The sequence below is a fragment of the Cryptomeria japonica genome, chromosome 5 (genome assembly GCF_030272615.1).
Source record: "Cryptomeria japonica chromosome 5, Sugi_1.0, whole genome shotgun sequence".
Lineage (NCBI taxonomy): Eukaryota > Viridiplantae > Streptophyta > Pinopsida > Cupressales > Cupressaceae > Cryptomeria > Cryptomeria japonica.
In genome coordinates, this window is record NC_081409.1 from 53681286 (window position 1) to 53700102 (window position 18817).

General features: G+C 36.1%; 1 pseudogene; it reads left to right on the forward strand.

Moving 5' to 3' along the window:
* Positions 1-18328, forward strand: part of LOC131040179 (MADS-box transcription factor 3-like) — a 91572-nt pseudogene extending 73244 nt beyond the window's left edge.
* Positions 18329-18817: the final 489 nt, after the last annotated feature.

The window sequence follows — 18817 nt, forward strand, 5'->3', positions numbered from 1 at the left end:
ACACTAGTGGGGGGATCCAATTTATGAAAGCATTATCTACAGCAACAGGTTTAGCCATAAGTAGAGACTTAAAGAACCTAACAGCTTTAGAAGCGATATCATCCTCATCAATCAGACTATTTCCATTAGAATCCAAAATACACGAAATTCAATTGCGAAGCCTCTTAAGCTTAGAAGAGGAATGGAAAAACTTAGTATTTATATCCACTTAAAGAATCCAAAGGTCCCTAGACTTATGCCTCCAATAAGATTCTTCCCTAGCCAAAATCTCACTCAATTGAAGGTTTAAAAACTTTAGCCTATCATAAGAAAGAGAGGACATTCCCAACACAATAATACTCTTATTAAGCTGGTCAATTTCTTCCTGAATCCTAGCCTTTTCTCTAAAAATATTCTTAAAGTGTGTCACATTCTAATCCCTAATCTTATGCTTTAAGAAAGCTAGTTTCTTAACAATCTGAAACATCCTAGACCTAGAAAAAAATAGGGCAGAAAGCCACCATTGTTTTAATGAAGGCAAGAAAGTTTGATCCCTACACCACATTGGCTCAAACTTAAAAGGTAATTTCCTAGGTGCCCTATCCTCAAAAATGAAAAACAGAATAGGGAAATGATCAGAACTAGTAAAGGGGAGAACCGAGGAGACAAAATCCTGACCCAAATTAAACCAATTTTCAGAAACCAAAAAATGGTCCAGTCTTTTAGAGATTTGACAAAAATCTCTCCGCATGTTGGTCCATGTAAATGACCCATTAATAGGTTTACAATCAACCAAATTCAAAGAATGAATAAAGTGACAAAAATCTGATATAGAATGCTTATTAGGGATGATTCCCCCAGCCTTCTCATCTATTATCTTGTCATTCATCCCTCATAACAAGAGTAAGTCGCCTTACAAAAATTTTATTTGAGTCTTTATCTTTTCAGAAATTCCTTGGTTCAATCCTTAATTCACTGGTAAATTATCTCTTAATCCGTAGCATCAATTTTCAATGGTTGGTTTGAACCTCGTGAACCCCTTGAACCATTTTGAAAAGAGATCATAATGTTCATCTAGGTACCGCAGGTTCTAAGTTGTCTAATTTTTTTTTATGCTAACGTTCACTCAAGTGTTTTTGCAGTAGTTCTATTTCATGGTCGTGTATGATGTGTTATATCCTCTTCCTCCAGGTTGTGAACCCTTTGAACCTAGTTCAAATAGTTCAGTGGTGCTCAACATGTTCAATGAAGTTCAAAAGACCAGCGACACTTAATAGAGTTAATCTTTTCAAAGAGAATTTTCTTGGCACAGCATATGCTTTGAACTACTTGGCACATTTGAGTTGACGGCCAATTAATGCACTAAATAAGTTTGTATCACTTCTTTTGCTATAAGGTATGAAGTGATTAATTTCTGAAATTTGTTCTTCATTGCTATGGAGTGTTTGATAGAAGGTTTGTTTGCTGGTAGTCGTTCGATTGGTCTCAATTGTGAAGGTGAGTTTTGTTTCCTATATTCTCCAGTGATTTTTAGCTTCTTTTCTCTCTCATAATAAAAATTGCTAGGGGAAATAAGGGTTGTTTCTTATTAATTATGAATTCCACTCTGCACCTTTTTGGAAATATTTTCAATCTTGCTACACAAAACCCATTGTCAATGATACAGACCTGAAAGGAGAAAATTTGGAAGTTTTGAAAGAAAGAGTGTTTAAAGGAATTGACAGTTAATTTGGTTTAGAAATTTTAAGTAGTGGTCTTGTAGAAGCGGCAACCTTTCCTTCTGCTATCCCTTGCCGAGGATTAGTTAGGGAGTGCATTGCGAGGTATGATCCCATTTTTGAAACTATCAAGAGAGATAATGGTGAAACTCTCCTCGCGATTAATAGGGAAGTTATTTCCTTTGTTTTCATATTACCTGATTATCAGTTCTCAAATTTTTCTCCCGCCCAATCAGTCACTCAGTTCAATGCAGATAAAACTAGACACCAGAATAATATAGCGAAGCATTGGTTGAAAGTTCCTCAAAGGGGTGGCTCCAGGTTACCTAAGTATGCCAACAAGAATCACATGCTTCCCCACATCCATGATGTTATGTTACTATTACACCGAGTTAGAGGTTCAGTTAAGGCCTACAGCTTCGATGATTGGATTTACTATTATGTGCAACTGGTGTTGGAAGGAAAGTAGTATCTTGACTGGGCGGAGCTTATTGCCGACTTCATGAGGGAATAGTTGAGCATGACAAAGAAGATTAAGAAAAATTTATTTATGTCCTCATATTTGATATATTGCCTGGCATGTGTTAAAGAAATAGTGGGAATACCTAGGCAGCTTGCTGAGGGAGATGTTTTTTTGTATGACTTTTACCCCATGTTACAAAAAGATAATGCATTGCAAGATTTTAGGAGAGTATATAATTCTTTCCTAGGAGATTTGTGTTATGAGTTAAATAACATGAAAACCAAGAGGATGTTTGAAGATACCCAGGCATTAGTGAAAAGATATGGTAGTTTCTTTATTCAGATTTCTCATTTCTGTTATATAAGGGTAGGTGGTTTTGAAGAAGAGCCTTTCAGACTTCCTCATTTTTGTTAAGATTGTTTTGTTCTTGCTGAGATCTGTCACCAATTATCTATTGTAATTAAGAAAGATCAACCCAGAGATAGATGGGAGGATCATTTTCCTATTCAATTGGGCATTTTATCTTGCAGTTCAATGTCAGATGCGTTGAGCATAGGAGCTGACATGAAGAATTTCAATTTTCCATTGTATCATGAAAGAAAGGGCTTTGACAATAAAGATTTCTCACAGAGTCTTGGTTTGATGCCGCACCTTCCAATCCCACACCTGGAGGACTTTTGGGAAGATTGCAATGATGAGGTTGAAGTGTACAAAAGAGAAAACATGAGAATGGTTCTGGAACAGGTAGTTTCACTACAGGTGAAACTTGATATAAGTGGGATCGAAGAGGATTATCTAGAGCTCTTTGAACCTGGATATCTAGACCGAGCTGAACCCAAAACATCCTACATTAATTAGGATATGGAAGAAGAGGATGATATACAACTTAAAACAAAGAGAGTCTTGGAAAGAACTGCAGATTGGGTTAATAAGAAAAGAGAAATGAAAATAGCATCAAGATTGATCTTGCAAGAGATAGTGAGATTCCTCTACGTTCCCCAGAACATTTTTCTAACCCCACTTCTATGCCTGTTCATGTAGGTAAAAATAAGAAGTCATCTCACACCAAGCACAAGCCTAATCCGGCTCTGGACTTTTCTTCTCCTCGATATACAAGGTCACGGAGTGCTGCGCAGAAGAAAATGGACCAGGTCAAAGACAAAGAGGCAAAAGACAAAATCCTTGACACTCAGATTTTTGAAGTCGAGGACCTTGATAGCGACATTGTCAACACCATGGATTCTCATGCGATTACTATAGCCATGACACCGCCACCTAAAGTGACTGGAGGAGCAGCTAGTTCAAGTGCAACTCCTAAATGGCTAACCACTTCAGTAAGCAAGAAACAAAGTTTGATTCCAGTGTCCATCCCAATTCAAGACATGGTGTTTAAATACACAGAGAAGGGTCCCAAATAGAAGAAGTTCAAAACAAGTGCCAGATTGGATGCTGATGAAAATACTGGGAGGTGGGTTGCCGAAATCGCTTCCTATAAGCCCAAAGATGAGAATAAGGAAATAAATGCAGAGGATTTTGAGGTCACCAAAGTGGATCTCGGGAACATGAGTAGGGATTCAGATAATCACCTTTTCCAAGTATCAGCCAAGAAGATGCTCACCAAGTTAGAAAAAGATGGACAAGAGAAAAGAGAGCTGAAATGGAATATCAAGATTCTAGCTCAGTTCATTGATAGCATGGGCTGTTTTGGAGAACTTCCCATATCGCATGCTTCAGAAAATTTTAACCTCACTTCACCAGAGAACAAGAAATTGATGAATCAAGTTCAGCGAGCTAAGAGCATCGCAGGGGCCCTAGAGAAATGGATTGAAGGAGTGATTAGAGATGGTGAAAAATATATCACAAGCTCTAGGAAGCTAGGTGATGAGATACAAAACCTCACTGCAGAGATTCAGAATTAGATTGTGCCATGGGAAAAAGAAGAGCATAAATGGGAAAATGTATTACCCATGCTCACTAAGATAGAGGAATACGGAGCCACAAAGTTTTTAGCAGAAAATTCAATTAAATTGGTAATTGATGAGTGTCAGCTCTTCGTGTTGAAGAAAACTATAGCATGGTAGGTAACTACATTCAAGTCTATGATTTCTGATGCCAGGATTTCTATTTACAAGCTTCAAGAGCTTCAGAGTAGTTTGGTCAATGACAATAAAGTGGTTAACCTAGAACATGATTGGCAACTGGGAATTTGTGGGTTGAACATGTAGGATGCGATAAAGGCATTTAGGGTGCACATGGAGAAAGTTAAGGCCAAAGGAAACTTCACTCTCGAAGATATAACATGAATCGCCCAAATTGAGTCCATGGTGTTCATTGGTAATGATCAGTTACCTAAGCATGCCAAGAAAATGGTGAAACATAGATGGGAGAAAGAAGCCGCAAAACAAAAGATCAATGCCATGGAAAATATGAGTCACTCTATAATTCAGAAGCTTACAACTGCCCACGATGCCCAGAAAAGTGGAGGAGAGGATGATGATGTAGAAGAGCCATAGCATGATGCTAATGCTTTGTTTTTATTTTATATGTTTTTCATAATCTTGCAATGACTTCGGGACATATGTTCCCTAAATACTCTATTGGTTTCTATAACTATCCTAGAGGAGGTCGCGTTTTCAGGGAGACCTCCTCTGTTCTTTAAAAGCTACTATAAATTAGATTAAGATAGATAGAGAAAAGGTTAGAATAGTAGACTGAGATTTTAGAAGTTTCAATTTTTTGGAAAGAAGTGATCAAGTCTTTCAAAATTTGAACTTGGAAAGAACTTATGTGTGTATTATTATGTCTTTGTTGCATGAAATATATATATATAAGATCATATGCATTTTGAGGTGGAAAATCTTTGGGTTTGAATACATGGAGTAGTATTTCTTTGCAAATATTAGTCTAATCAAAACGTCTATGATTGCCTTTCTGATGGTGGATGTTGGTATTAGTATGGAGCTTCTTTTTGTGTTGTTTAGAAATATTTTTAGTTGAAGAGAGACTTTTCTTCTCTTGTCTATTTTGAAGAAGTGCTGAAATCAGTGTTATTAAACTTTGCTTTGATTTCTTCTGATATTCGCGTTAAAGTATCTTGTAGAAAGTTATTCTGAATTATTTTACATATTACCTGGCCTCTCATCTAAGAATGAAGTAGGCAGCCTTACGTGCTTTCAAGTTAAAAGCACATTAGTTTATTTAGTTAGATTATTCCCTGAATAACTAATGGAGGGAGCTATACCTATCTGAAATTCAGAGGGAAGTGATGTATGTTACACTTGCCCAATTCTTTAGTTGAAATTTTGTCTTTGAAAAGGGGGTAACAGAGCTTACAATCAATTCAATTTAAAGAAAGACAAAATCTATTGACTAACACCATCTAAACTACCAATAGCATTAAAGTCCCCCCCAAAAATAAAAAAAGTCTTACGCAAAGGAGATGCAACTGAAGCCAAAAGTTCCAAAAGGTTTCTTTTTTCTAGAACCCCAATCGGGCCATAAACATTAAAAAGATAGAATTTTGAATTTGATAACCTACTCTTAACCAGACCAAGCATCCAGTTGGATGAGGAAACAATCAATGAGAAATCCACACAAGCATCTTTCCAAAGGACTGCAAGACCACGTGAAGCACCTGAAGAGGGAGATGCACTACATTTCCAAATTTTCCAAGAAGAGAATAACCTATCAGCAGATGATAAACTTAACTTAGTTTCTTGTAACATCACCACATCACACTTCATTAAGTTGAACTGAGACATAATCAAGCGTCATTTGTTAGGGGCATTTAAGCCCCTAACATTCCAAGATATAATCCTCATTGACCTTGAGGGGAAGCATCAACTCCCCTCGAAACATCCAAAGAAACTGGAGAAACCTTGCCTACCAAAAAAGCCTTGTGAAGACTTCGCTTAGAAGCCAAGTGTCTTGTAACCAACGGGCTATTGATTATTTCTTTTTGGAAGACTCCAAAGAAGAAAGAAGAGCTGATTGAATGCCCGCATCAATTTCTAATTTATTTTTGACATGTTTAGCTTTTCTGCCTCTTTTACCAGGGGTGGACAAAGGTGAAGAAGGGGAAAGAGGGGTTTGGACCAAAGGAAACCCATTAAAACCCAAAGGATTAGAATCCATGTGTGCTCCATCTTCAATGGGACCTACCCCAAGAGTTGATGACATCCGAACCCTCTCCCAGCCTGAATCAATAAGAATTGAAGATGGCTCAAGAATCGATGACATCAGAGCCTTTTCCGAATTAAGTAAATCAAAAGAATTATTTGTAGGAAAAGAAGCCAAATCATTCTCCAGATTGCCTAAATTGACTAAAATCAAAGAAATTACTCTATTGGCTAAAGCAGAATTAAGAGTCACATTATTAGTATTAACAATATCTTGCACTTGAGCAATAAGATGCTCATTTGGGACTATATCAACATCCAAGGGATGCTCATAATTTTTTAAAACTGACCTAGGGATTTGTGTCTTAACCCTCACGTCATTATCCAAATTGGCAGAATGCAAAGAAGGTTTTCTTGTATTTAAAATTTCATTGGTATTATTCACAGAAGAGACATTATCCAAGCCAATCCTTGAGGGAGGAACAGAGCAGTGAGGTAATTCTTACGAAACCCTAGATATGAAATTTTTATCTAGAGGGAAAGGAGTAGAAGCAAAATTAGCAGCATGAACTCCTACATGATCTTTATTACAAACAAACAATTCCACATTCCCATAAAAAGAGGAATCAATGACTCTTGAACCAAATTTAATAGATTTCATGTGAAAAAACAAAGGAGAATCCATAATCACCGAAGAATGACCAAACTCCATAGAATCCCTAATAAGGTTTTGATGCCGAATACCAAAGGGTGACTGAATGTTACAAGTCTTCAGAGGAGTGACATTAGCCGAAAGTAAAACACAATTTTTGATGACAAACAACCCATGCTCGAATGCCGAATGGGACAACAAAAATTTACCAAATGAGTCCCCATTCTTTGTTAAAATATCAGATTCTACAAATTCGAGGGGTAACAAAGGAAGTTTAATCCAGTTAGGAACCTGTTTCGGGCCAATCCTAGAGGGTGCTAAAACGGGCTTCCAAGTTTCCACAAAAATCATATTTTTCCCAAGCCAAAAAAATGAAACACTCAAAGCCTTATCCCTAGCATTTCCAGAATAAAAAATAATGATAAATGAATTTGCAGATAGAACTTGGAAGTACAAAGTGCCATACCAGTGCGCATAAATCTTACAATGAAGCTTTGACAGAGGAATAAAATCACCCCATACCTGGATAATGACTGCAAAAGCCTGGAGATCATGAGCCGTTTTCCCCATGATGAAATCTGAGGCATTGATAAAAGGAACTAGGAGTGGAGAAGGCTACAACTATGAGGGCAAATCAAAATTTGGCAAATGACAATCTGAAACCCTTGAATTTGGTTGCAGTGGCATAATCTATTGCCAAACTAAGTCTAGCCTTATTGCCAGAAACCCTAACATTTTGATTGCCTGTTTACCGAGCATCCTTAGTCCTTAAATTACGGCCCCGATTCCCCTGCCAATGAAAAAACCCCTAAAAATACTTAGAGGAAGGCATTTTTTGCCTGAATTCTTTACCCCATGAAAAATCCTGAGGACTATTAGTCACACTCGCAAGAGACAGATCAGTAGAAACCAAAACATCAACCCATTTACTACCGTGGAAAACCCATTGAGGGACATGATCAGCATGCATGCCAAAGGGATCTCTGGGGGAAGCAAATCTGCCACTGCCTCGTCTCCCCTATGCCTGTTCGTCTGCATGGCCCTCAAAAACCTAGCTGTCACAAATACCTCACTCCCTACCAGATCTTCGCTCCTTGAGTTTAAACAATTCCCCTCCAATGAATAATTGCAAATATTGATAAAATACAGTTTATCAATATTTCTCCAAATCAGTGATACAAACCCCACTCTCTTTGATCAGCACAAAGACTTTCAGATATAAATTCATGAGACAAAGAAATTATTGTTTAATCAAGCTTGTATTTCAACTATGAAGAAAACAATAAAATCTGGTTACAAACTTTTTTTTTTCCCCGTAGAGGAGAGAAATCCTCAACAATAAAAATAATCCCCTTTTAAAGAATTCATCCATACCTAAAGTAGTTGGGTAACTACCCATAACTTTCCTTTTACCCAACTTTCTTTTTCAACAGTTTTTCCTCCCAAGTTCGGTTTACCCACTTACATTTCTTTTTCACTTTCATTAAGATTTCTACATATTTGTGTACAATAATTCTACAAATTACAATGTAAATTAATTCTTGAAAGAATTAATTTACATGAAAGGTAAAAATCTTGAACTGAATTTCACTTAATTTTCACTTGACATAATTTAATATTTAACTATTTTGCACAATATGATAATATTTAATATTTAAAGACTTAAATATTAGTACAAAATAATTTATTAAGCCCTTATTAAATGAAAGTATTAAAATTTATGTTCATTTTTCATAATTAGCGAGTGAAAGGGTTACCTAATATTTTTTTAAAATCATAAGGTAACAATATTATTGAACCCAAAAACAATATAAGAAGGTAGGGTTAAAAGCATAATTCGAGTTCAATTTGTCAAATATGATATAATTATAGATACTAAAAGATCGTACAATTAATAATAAAGAAATATTTTATGCAATGTGTCAAAAATATTATAGTGTTATGGTGATTTAATTTTGTAGTTAATGTGACAAATTCATTTACTTATATTTCATTGAGTCTAGGCATTGCTCATAGAGTTGGAGCATTGAGACATTCCAATAGATTACACATCCTAGTACTAGTCCAACTAAAGTATGTTTAATATGTCTCAATATTAACCTCACAAAAACAATGCAATTGAATCATAATATCAAATATTTTGAAAAATATATTTCTCCTGAGCCTCCTATCAATTACCTATCTATTAGGAGTAGCTAGTTGATTTCATTGGGATCTTGATCCCTCTTGCCCCTTACATGCAACAACTATAACTACTTGTGGGTTTTGTTAATATAAATAAGGAAGAAAACATATTTAATAATATAAAAGAACTAAAATAAAATAGAGACAAACATAAAACAACACATAACACAATAGATTATGTGGTTCACCATTCAAGGCTACATCCATGAGAAAGCTAGGAACTATCTTGTATTAAACAATACATGGACTGTACACATCCATTTATACATTCATCTAAGGATATGAAATGAAGAGTTGGGAGAAACCAAAAGGCCATGTGACCATTGGACTTCACTTTCCCAACAATCTCCCACTTGAAGTCCAACCAACACACTTCTAATCTCACACTACACCCAAACCCATTAAATATTTTAATCTCATCAAACTCTGTTCAAGAAAACTTCGAATGAGTCTTCTTCGAATTTTGTCTGGCTCAATAAAATATAATAGCTAAACATCTTCTACTTGTAATATAATTTCCTCACTTAAACTGTAAGTAGGATGCTCTAAGTCCATGTTGTAATTACCAATTAGTGGATCATATGAGATCCCCAAGCTAGTGAGCTCCTAAATTCCAAAACCAAAACAACCTATTTCCTCACAAAAAAACAATTTGTAACAAGACCATCATAACCTTTTAGAACAACTCCCTCTCAACACTCTCCAAGACCTCTCTAAACAACACTTGTTGTTTTCCGAAGATCATCCCCACTATATCCTTAATAGCATATAGGTTAGATATTGCAATATAAATGGTCCTTAATCTTCTTTTCTTCCCAGTACCATATTTTCCTCCCACTCCAATAGTACAACCTTGAGGTAAGTATCATACAACTTCTCATTGTCCAAAACCCTAAACTCATTTGCATTCTTCACTAGTTGATGAACTGGAAACGTAGTATTGTATCCATCCACAACTGTATCAAAAACCTTGGGCAATGGAAACACAGAAAATGTCAGCATGATTTTATCCAAGTTCTCCTCAACAACAACTTTAACATAAATATTTTTTTGTTTTAGTAGAAGTGACACTAACACCTTTAGAGGCCATGTTTCTCTCATCACAACAAGAGGACCAATGCTTTCTTATGTTTTACTCTTTAGCACATTAATAGGAATCTCCCCATTTGAATATTTAAGCACAGGCTTTGCATTCGATGTAACAACACTAGTGTCATTAGTAGTGCTCTTGATATTTGTAGCAATTTCAAGGAAGTACCACATGCATAGGAAATTGACTTTCCACTACCCATTGTCTTCTTCACTTAAGTCACTATCATCAACACTCTTCTTAGAGAAATCTGAATCCCTAACTTGTCAATCCAACAATTCTGCAAGTTCAACTAAAAACATGGCAATTGGATGCTTCACCTATAACATCTCCAAAATGGGTGCTCCATCATTAGGCACAATGCATACATCATAGTCAGTATCATCTTCATAGCTGCTCTTAGTGGATAGGCAGACACCATGACCACTGCAGTGGAAAAATGGTACATTTTCAAACACTGCACCTTCCAACAATGCAATAAGGGCTCTCCTGATGTTGGCTTGCATGGGCTCCTTGAACCTATCATCCATTTTGATCAACACTATCATGCTTGTTGCAAGGTGTGGGCCCTTGGTCTCCTTGTGTTGTGCAACACAACGCTCAAGTTGGTGACATGGTTTAACTACCTCCTATGTATTGTATAAGTGTAGTGGTTGTATCGGGCATTAATAGGTCGATCTTGTGGTGCAACGATAACTGTACTTCTAACAAGTGGTATCAAAGCTTGGGTCACAGGGTCAAACATCCTCGCTTGCGTTGGGGGGATTGTTGCAAAGGTGTGCGCCCTTGGTCTCCTTGCTCTATGCAATGCAATGCTCAGGTTTGTGACATGACTTAACCACCTCCCATGGATTCTATAAGTCTAGTGGCTATATTGAGCATTAACAGGTCAGTTAGAGTTATCATGTATTAGCTAATAATTATTTATTTAATTATTAGTCTATTATCCTCTACACTTAAGCTAAAATTAGGCATTTAATAATATTGTAGGTATTTAATTAATTATTAAATACACATTATCCCTTTAGGGTTTCTTTAGGGTTTCACACCTTTTAGGGTTGCACAATCTCCTTTTATAAGGATTGTATTGTATTTCTTTTTTAAATTCCTGTCTAAATGACAATTTTTTCTTCGGAGCCATTATTGTTTTTTTGTCTCCATTCTTCTCTTGTGGTAGGTATTTTGTTTGCAGGTGTTCTTGGGATCTCTGAAGTTGTATTTATCAACTTCTTCATGGTATCAGAGCTTAGATCTACTAATGCCTATTCTTGTGTTTTTGAATTTTTTTTGGAGCTTTGAGGGTTTCAAGTTTTTCAGAGCCTTTTATTTGGATCTAGGAAGCTTCTTTGTTTTGGGGTATTTTTGGCTTAAACAGACCTCACTATTGAACTCAAAACACCCAAAAAACCCCCATTTTCATATAAAATTTGTCCAATTCGAAAAAATTTGGCCTTTGGAATTTTGTTTGAGTTTTTTGTCCTTTTTTGGGCATGAATTTTGAGAAATTTAAAAAAAAAATACAATTTTTATTTGGGTTGTTTAACAGTGCCCAAGGCCGATGCGGTCCTAGCAACCACTGAGGTGTTCAATTTTTTTTAAAAAAATTGTATAAAAAAGGGGGGGACGTACCCCTACTACAGTTCGTACGGACTGTAGCCATATGACCTGCAGCAGGCCAACAGTTGTTGCTGGCTCCATAGGTTCTCGCCCCACCCACCACTAGCCCTCGACGCCTCTTGCCATCGGTGGTACCACACCCACCTGTGGCCCTAGTTCGTCTGGCCCCCCATGCTTTTTCTTCACAGCCAATCCATTTTTGCCGGCATCCCCTCACTATTGCTCTAAGCATCCTACCACCAGACAACCGACCAGTTTTCTGGCACCGGGGGATTTTTCCAGCCAACAACTTTTTTTCCAGCTATATTTTTCAAGCGACGAATTTTTTTTCCAGCAAGCAGGGAAAATTCCAAGAATATTCTGCTGATGTCAGCATGACATCATGTTGAGAGCAGCAGTACGGACTGCACAATGGCCCCATTAGACCCTCTTTGTGCCCTAAAAGAGGGGTTTTTTTCTTTCGGCCATAACTTGGGCATATGATATCGTTTTTTTGCAAACGAGATATCATTCAAAAAATGGTTTCGTCTACTTTCCAATTTTGTGGGTTTCATCACCTGGTTTTGTTGTTGGTATATTCTATAATTATTTGAAGTTAGAGGTGTTGTTTTTAGTCCCAAGCTTGTATCTTTTCACTAGTTTCTCTGAATTTTACGATTCCAGTGGCGTTGGGATAGTGTTTCAGAGTTCTTCACAACCATCCATGCACTTTTTCCAAATTTTACTCCAGGTACCTTTTATTTATTTTTTTGTGTTTTCACACTCTGGTGAATTACTTGGACATATGAGCTCGTTGAAACTTCTAGTTTGTGTGGGATGACTCATATTTGGCTCTGTATTTCCAGCCTTTTGTCTTTTCGAGCATTGTATAAATCATTTTGTAAGCATTTTCCTTTTTGCAAATGCACTAAGATAAAGTGCCACTATGCTTTGCATGCTTGGGATCTTGCACATCTTGTGCCTTATTGTACTTGCACTCCATTATAAAGTGCCATGGGGTGTTTTATGGTTGCATTTGTTTACCATCTATCTTTTTCATGTGAGTGTTCCTTCCACAACATTAGCCTCATGATGTGTGTCAAGTGAGTGTTTCTTCCACGACACTAGCCTTTATATGCATTTGTACTTTCTACTGGACTGTCGATGTTCTTGGTTCTTTGTCATGCAATTTTTCTTGGCATTCAGTTTCAGTGTACCTGTCACCTCTCCCTTGTCAATATTATGGGGGGTTTCTCCTGTTGGTTGTTGGTTATAATGCTTCCTTGGTTCGTTGGAGTGAACTATATATAAAGTATTTGTTCCTATGTACTACGTGGATTCAGTGGTTGATTATCTATGCTTTTCAGTGAGATGGATCATTTACCATATGAACACTCTTTAATTCCTTTTTTTGGAGCCAACATTCCATCTTTGATTGATCAGATCTTCACACTTTGTTGTTTTGTCCATCTGTATCTTTGAGTTTAGTTGTTTGCCTTTGTTTGCCATCTGATTCGAGTAGTGTTATTTGAGGGCACTCATGCATATTACAATATTCTCTACCTGATTGTCTTCTATTTCAGTGGAGGTTCTTCAGATTGACAGTTATTATTCGACAGTGTTGGCAGCTTCATGCTTTAGTGGAGTTATTCATGTTCATCCTTTGTTCCTTTTTTCTGGGACATTCTCTTGTTTGGAGGTTTTTTCAATCCTTTACTTGTATTTCTCTCCTTAGAACGGGAGTTTTTCCCATGAGGTTTTCTCCTTTTCTCTAGTTGTGACAGATCTTTTGTACTTGGGTACCTCATTAGGCCTAGTTGCCGAGACCCATTGTTACTTTCATGCATTTTGTTTTTGTGCATTTTTAATCCTTAGTTGTTTTTAGCTACTCCTTAAGTTCATCTTAACGGGGGGGTGTTAGAGTTATAATGTATTAGCTAATAATTATTTATTTAATTATTAGTCTATTATCCTCTAAACTTAAGCTAAACTTAGGCATTTTATAATATTGTAGGTATTTAATAATTATTCTAATTATTAAATGCACATTATCCCTTTAGGGCTTCTTTAGGGTTGCACACCTTTTAGGGTTGCACAATTTCCTTTTATAAGGATTGTATTTTATTTATTTTTTAATTCCCTCTCTGAATGATAATTTTTTTCTTTAGAGCCATTATTGTTTTTTTGTCTCAATTATTCTCTTGTGACAATTATTTTGCTTGAAGGTATTCTTGGGATCTCTGAAGTTGTATCGGGCATTAATAGGTCGATCTTTTGGTGTAACGACAACTGTACTTCTAACATGTCGTATCAGAGCTTGGGTCACAGGTTCAAACCTCCTCGCTTGCACTGGGGAGATTGTTGCAAGGTGTGTGCCCTTGGTCTCCTTGTCCTATGCAGCACAAGCTCGAGTTTGTGAATTGGATTAACCACCTCCTATGGATTCTATAATTCTAGTGGTTGTATCAAGAATTAACAGGTCGATCTTTTGGTACAAGACAAAATGTACTTCTAACAATGTTTTCCTCTAGTAATCCCAATTGATTAGTTAGACAACCGTTCCTTATTTTCACATCATCCACACATCCCTTCAATTATTCCTTTTCATTTCCCCTTCTAGTTATCTTGAGGTTGTTAATAGATAATCACAACAAATCCTTATGTCGTCTTTCACATTTCTTCTATAATAGCTTCCCTGTTTTGGGTATAATCTATGCCTTCAAGAGTTGCCTAAAGCTTCATTTTGAGATCTCCTAAAATTTCTTCTATCCACTTACACATAGGATCTACAATCACATCCAACTTTTCTAAATTCATCATACAACAACTCAAATCCTCCATTTCGTTTTCCATAAAAAATAGTTGCTCCATGAGTAATAAATTCTCCTCTTTCGGCCTTGCAATGTGGTTGTCCTAGTCATCAAACTAGTTCTCAACATCATATGTCTCATTCATTTCTTCTTCAAGTTCATCTTCAGTCACCTCAGTGTTCTCATGATTACCCTCTACTTCTTTATACTCCACGTCACTCTTTACAAGTTTATGGTTGCTCAAACCATTTATTTCTGCTATAGCAGCATTGAGAGTCGAGAAGGAAACAAACCCAATATACTTGTCCTCTTCAGCTAAATCCTCTGTTTTATACCCATCACACCATTGTACACAACATTTAATTTTATCTTTCAGGTACACAACATCACTCTCTTCCAAGTCTAAATTGCCAAGAACTTCTTCAAATATTGAGTTGGCTTCATCATCTTCTCCCATCTCTGCTCAATAACTTCACCAAGCTCTATTACCAATTGTTAATTTTCAATGACCAGAGAAAAGATATTAAATATTATAAAATAACTAGACCAAAATAGAGACAAAGATAAAACAACACGTAACACAATAGGTTACATGGTTTTCCATTAAACGATACATCAACGGGAAAGTAGAGAACTATCTTCTATTAACCAATACCCTATTACATGGACTGTACACATCTATTTATACATTCATATACAACTGTGAAATGAAGAGTTGGGAGAAGTCAAAAGGCCATGTGACTGTTGGACTTCACATTCCCAATAAATTTAAAGAAGGTAGGTAAGTAGCTGAGTTTGAAATTTAAAGTTTTAAGAATAATTTTGAAGTAGACAACAAGAGACAAATAAAAGGGTATTCAACATTTAATAAGAAGTCACTAGATGATTTTTGAATGGTAGTTCTAAGCAAGAGGAATGTTTTGTGTGCAGCAGCAACTAAGTGTGAAAGGGATTTTAGTTGAGCTCGAGACAAATGGAACCAAATATTTTTTAGCAGCTCCAAACTATGAGTGATTTCATGTAGCTAGAGATTGTTGTAGAAGATAAGTAAAGTTTTGAGCAACTCTAGATTGTGTGTGATTGGGTGCAGCTCTAGATTGTTGTAGATAGCTTAGTTTGTATAAAACATTGTAGTTTGGGTTTTAGTTATTTTGCAGAAGTTATTTTCTTTATTAATAGGAAAAGGAGAAATTTTAATATTTTTAGTTTGTAGTTTGTAGTTTGTATTTTGTGTATTTTCAGTTGATTCTGAAATAGAGCTCATTGTTGTTGTGTTTTGGGAGTTTTGAATCTAATATTTGGTATCGAATTCGTGCACTCTATGGGTGCTTTGGATTTTAATTTATCAAAATAGTGTACTAACTAAGTCCATTTAATCTTGGGAAAACTCCATGGTTAAATGCACTTGAACTAGAGTAGTGTTGGGATGGGTGATCTCTTCTGAAATTCCATTGATTGAGGCCTTTGAGAATCACCTAGATGCAATGAGTAATAAGTGGGTCATTTATTATCATGAGTTCATGTGAACTATTCATAAAATATGAGTCAATATGTTTCACTTAAGAATTACATAATTGAGTTATGAGAACTCATAATTCTATTACACTATGCAAATATTATTACTTATTCAATAAAAAAATAACATTTTTATTGGTTTTGATTACATAAGTATAGATTTTTAAAAGGCTCTAATCCCTTGTACAGAAAGAAAGATGAAGCATGAAGCCCAGTAGATCAATAAGCAACTTCAACAAAATAACAAGAGGGAAACCGACACTTAAGCAAACAAGAACCAGCTTGAAATCATGTTGGTTTAAAAAATTTGGCCAAAGCTCTTTGATTGAGCGCAATAGAATGATCCTTCTCCCCAAATTGCATTTTCTTGAGATGATGCATAAGGCCCCAAGGCATTATCTATCCTTGAACAATTCAAGAGGGAACTCCCTTTGTTAAAATTAGTATTTTGAATCTCTTGGAAAATAGAAAAAGTGGCATTCTTATTTGTATCCTTCTTTTTCCAATCAAAGCATTGTTTCTTACTTTTTAAGCAAGAGTTGTAGCCATGATCCACCCTATTGGAGGCATGACATATAAACAGGGATTCCTCATACTCAAACTACTACACCCAATACCCCAATTTATACCCCAATTTAGTTGGTTGGTTTGGGTAAAGAGAGCCTATTTTTACCACATTTAGAACAACGAACTAGAGCCTCAGAAAGAAAGGTTGTAGGGGATGGGATAGGAGAATCAAGTATAGGCTCAAAATCAGTAACCAAAGCAGCAACTTCTAAAAACAATAGAGCTTAAAACTCACTTCAAACTCTCGAAAGGTATATCCTACTCGGAGGACTTATTAGTGCCATTTTTCACTTTCACAATAAGACTCAGAACATTCTCTGAACCTTATCATCTAGAGTAGTCTGCTCAATATTCTTGTCATCACCATTTTTCTCCAACTCAAAAGGAGAAAAACCCTAACCCTTAACAACCTGATCAGAAAAACCCTTAACAACCTGATCAGGATTAAAGGTTTTCTGTAGGCCAATAACTTTCTAATTCAACAAGAAAGACCACAGACAAGGAGAAGAAGAAAGAGATCCTCTTCCGGACCAAAACTTTGGTCACCATATTGAGGATCCATCACCACCTTGACCAACAAGCCTCCAAAAACATATTCATGAGCAACACATCCTCATCATCTGGATCTTCTCCAATAAAAAGGGAGAAAAGGAGGTCTTTATCTTCCTCGAGATCAATAGCCTCCTTGCTATAAGAAGACTTTTATAGGGCCTCCAAATCGTCCAAAACCCCCTAAATTAACAGAGCCACCTGCGAGGTCTGCAGCAGCAAAACTCTGAGTAGTGCTCTCAATAGAGCCATCCTTGTCTGGGTCATCACCATCAGCAGATGCATCACCATTGCTACCTAAGTGCAAAACTAACACCTGCTTGCTCAATCTCTATAATATTAAAAAATAGAAACACTTAATAAATGAATCGCTATAATATTTATGGTTATGATATGGAAATTGACTTGGAGCATTGTAAAAGATTATTCATATTAATAATAAATTTTAAAAGTATTACTCACAGAAATACATGTGGCTGAGAAGGGCACCTAGAAATTATATAAAACATTTTAGCTTGTTCCATAGTTATTCCTTGTTCATGTCACATTTCTTTCAGGCAATTTTTCCTCTCCGTTTCCCCACATCATCAGTAACAGACAAACTTATCTATTTTCTTTCAACAGGAAGAGGGGCTAACTGAAGAAATTGCCAAGCTCCAAACAAGGGTAAGAGACCTTTGAAAGTACATAGTTTTGCATTCATTCATAGAAATATATCTTTGAAGAATACTTTAAGGGCGATCCTTTCTCAATTTACCAATTTCATCTGTCTATTATTATGTGTGCAGGAATGCTTCTTACAATCGCAAAATCAGTTTATTATGAGCGCGGTAGGTACTACACTCTTGCCGTACTTTAGGGATTCCCATTTATATTCTATTTTAAAAATATTCCTTCCACATGCAAGAATGTACCCACTGTTTTCTTCTGTCAGATAGAACGAAGCGAAGGCAACACAAGTATAGTGGAGATTGATAGCTCAGTTAAAGGTGTTGTAGAGAATCTGCCGAAGCTTAATTCAAGAGAATCTCACCACTACTCCTGTGGTCATAATCTAGTTATTGAAACTAATCTTCAACTTGGGTAAGTAACTATTCATACGTTCTTTTTATTTCTGCCTGTACAAATATGTATAGTATCTTAAGGCCAGGTAAATCTGAGGCCTGTACTGAAATGCATTTGTTCAAACTTCAGATGAAGAAATAGCTGGAGTTTCAGATACCTCAGCATCAAAGTATTTCCATAAAATCATCTTCGTACATGTCAGTTACAGATATACTCGAAGCACCTTTTTAGGTGCTTAAACTGTATTACACTCTGATTATGACTTTCCCCTTGAGAGACATGAAACTATCCATTATTTTGAGAAGGAAAATGTTGCAGATCTGATGCAACATGTTATCTTGTAGTATATAAAAAAAAATTGACACTCAAATAAACTTCATAGTTGTTAGTAATTTTAAGTACATTCTCTTAGAAGATAATTTAAGAATAAAATTATAATTGTTTGGTAACATCTTCTGTTTTAATTAAATTTTGTAAATTATATTTGATAGTTGTTTGTACCCAAGGAAAA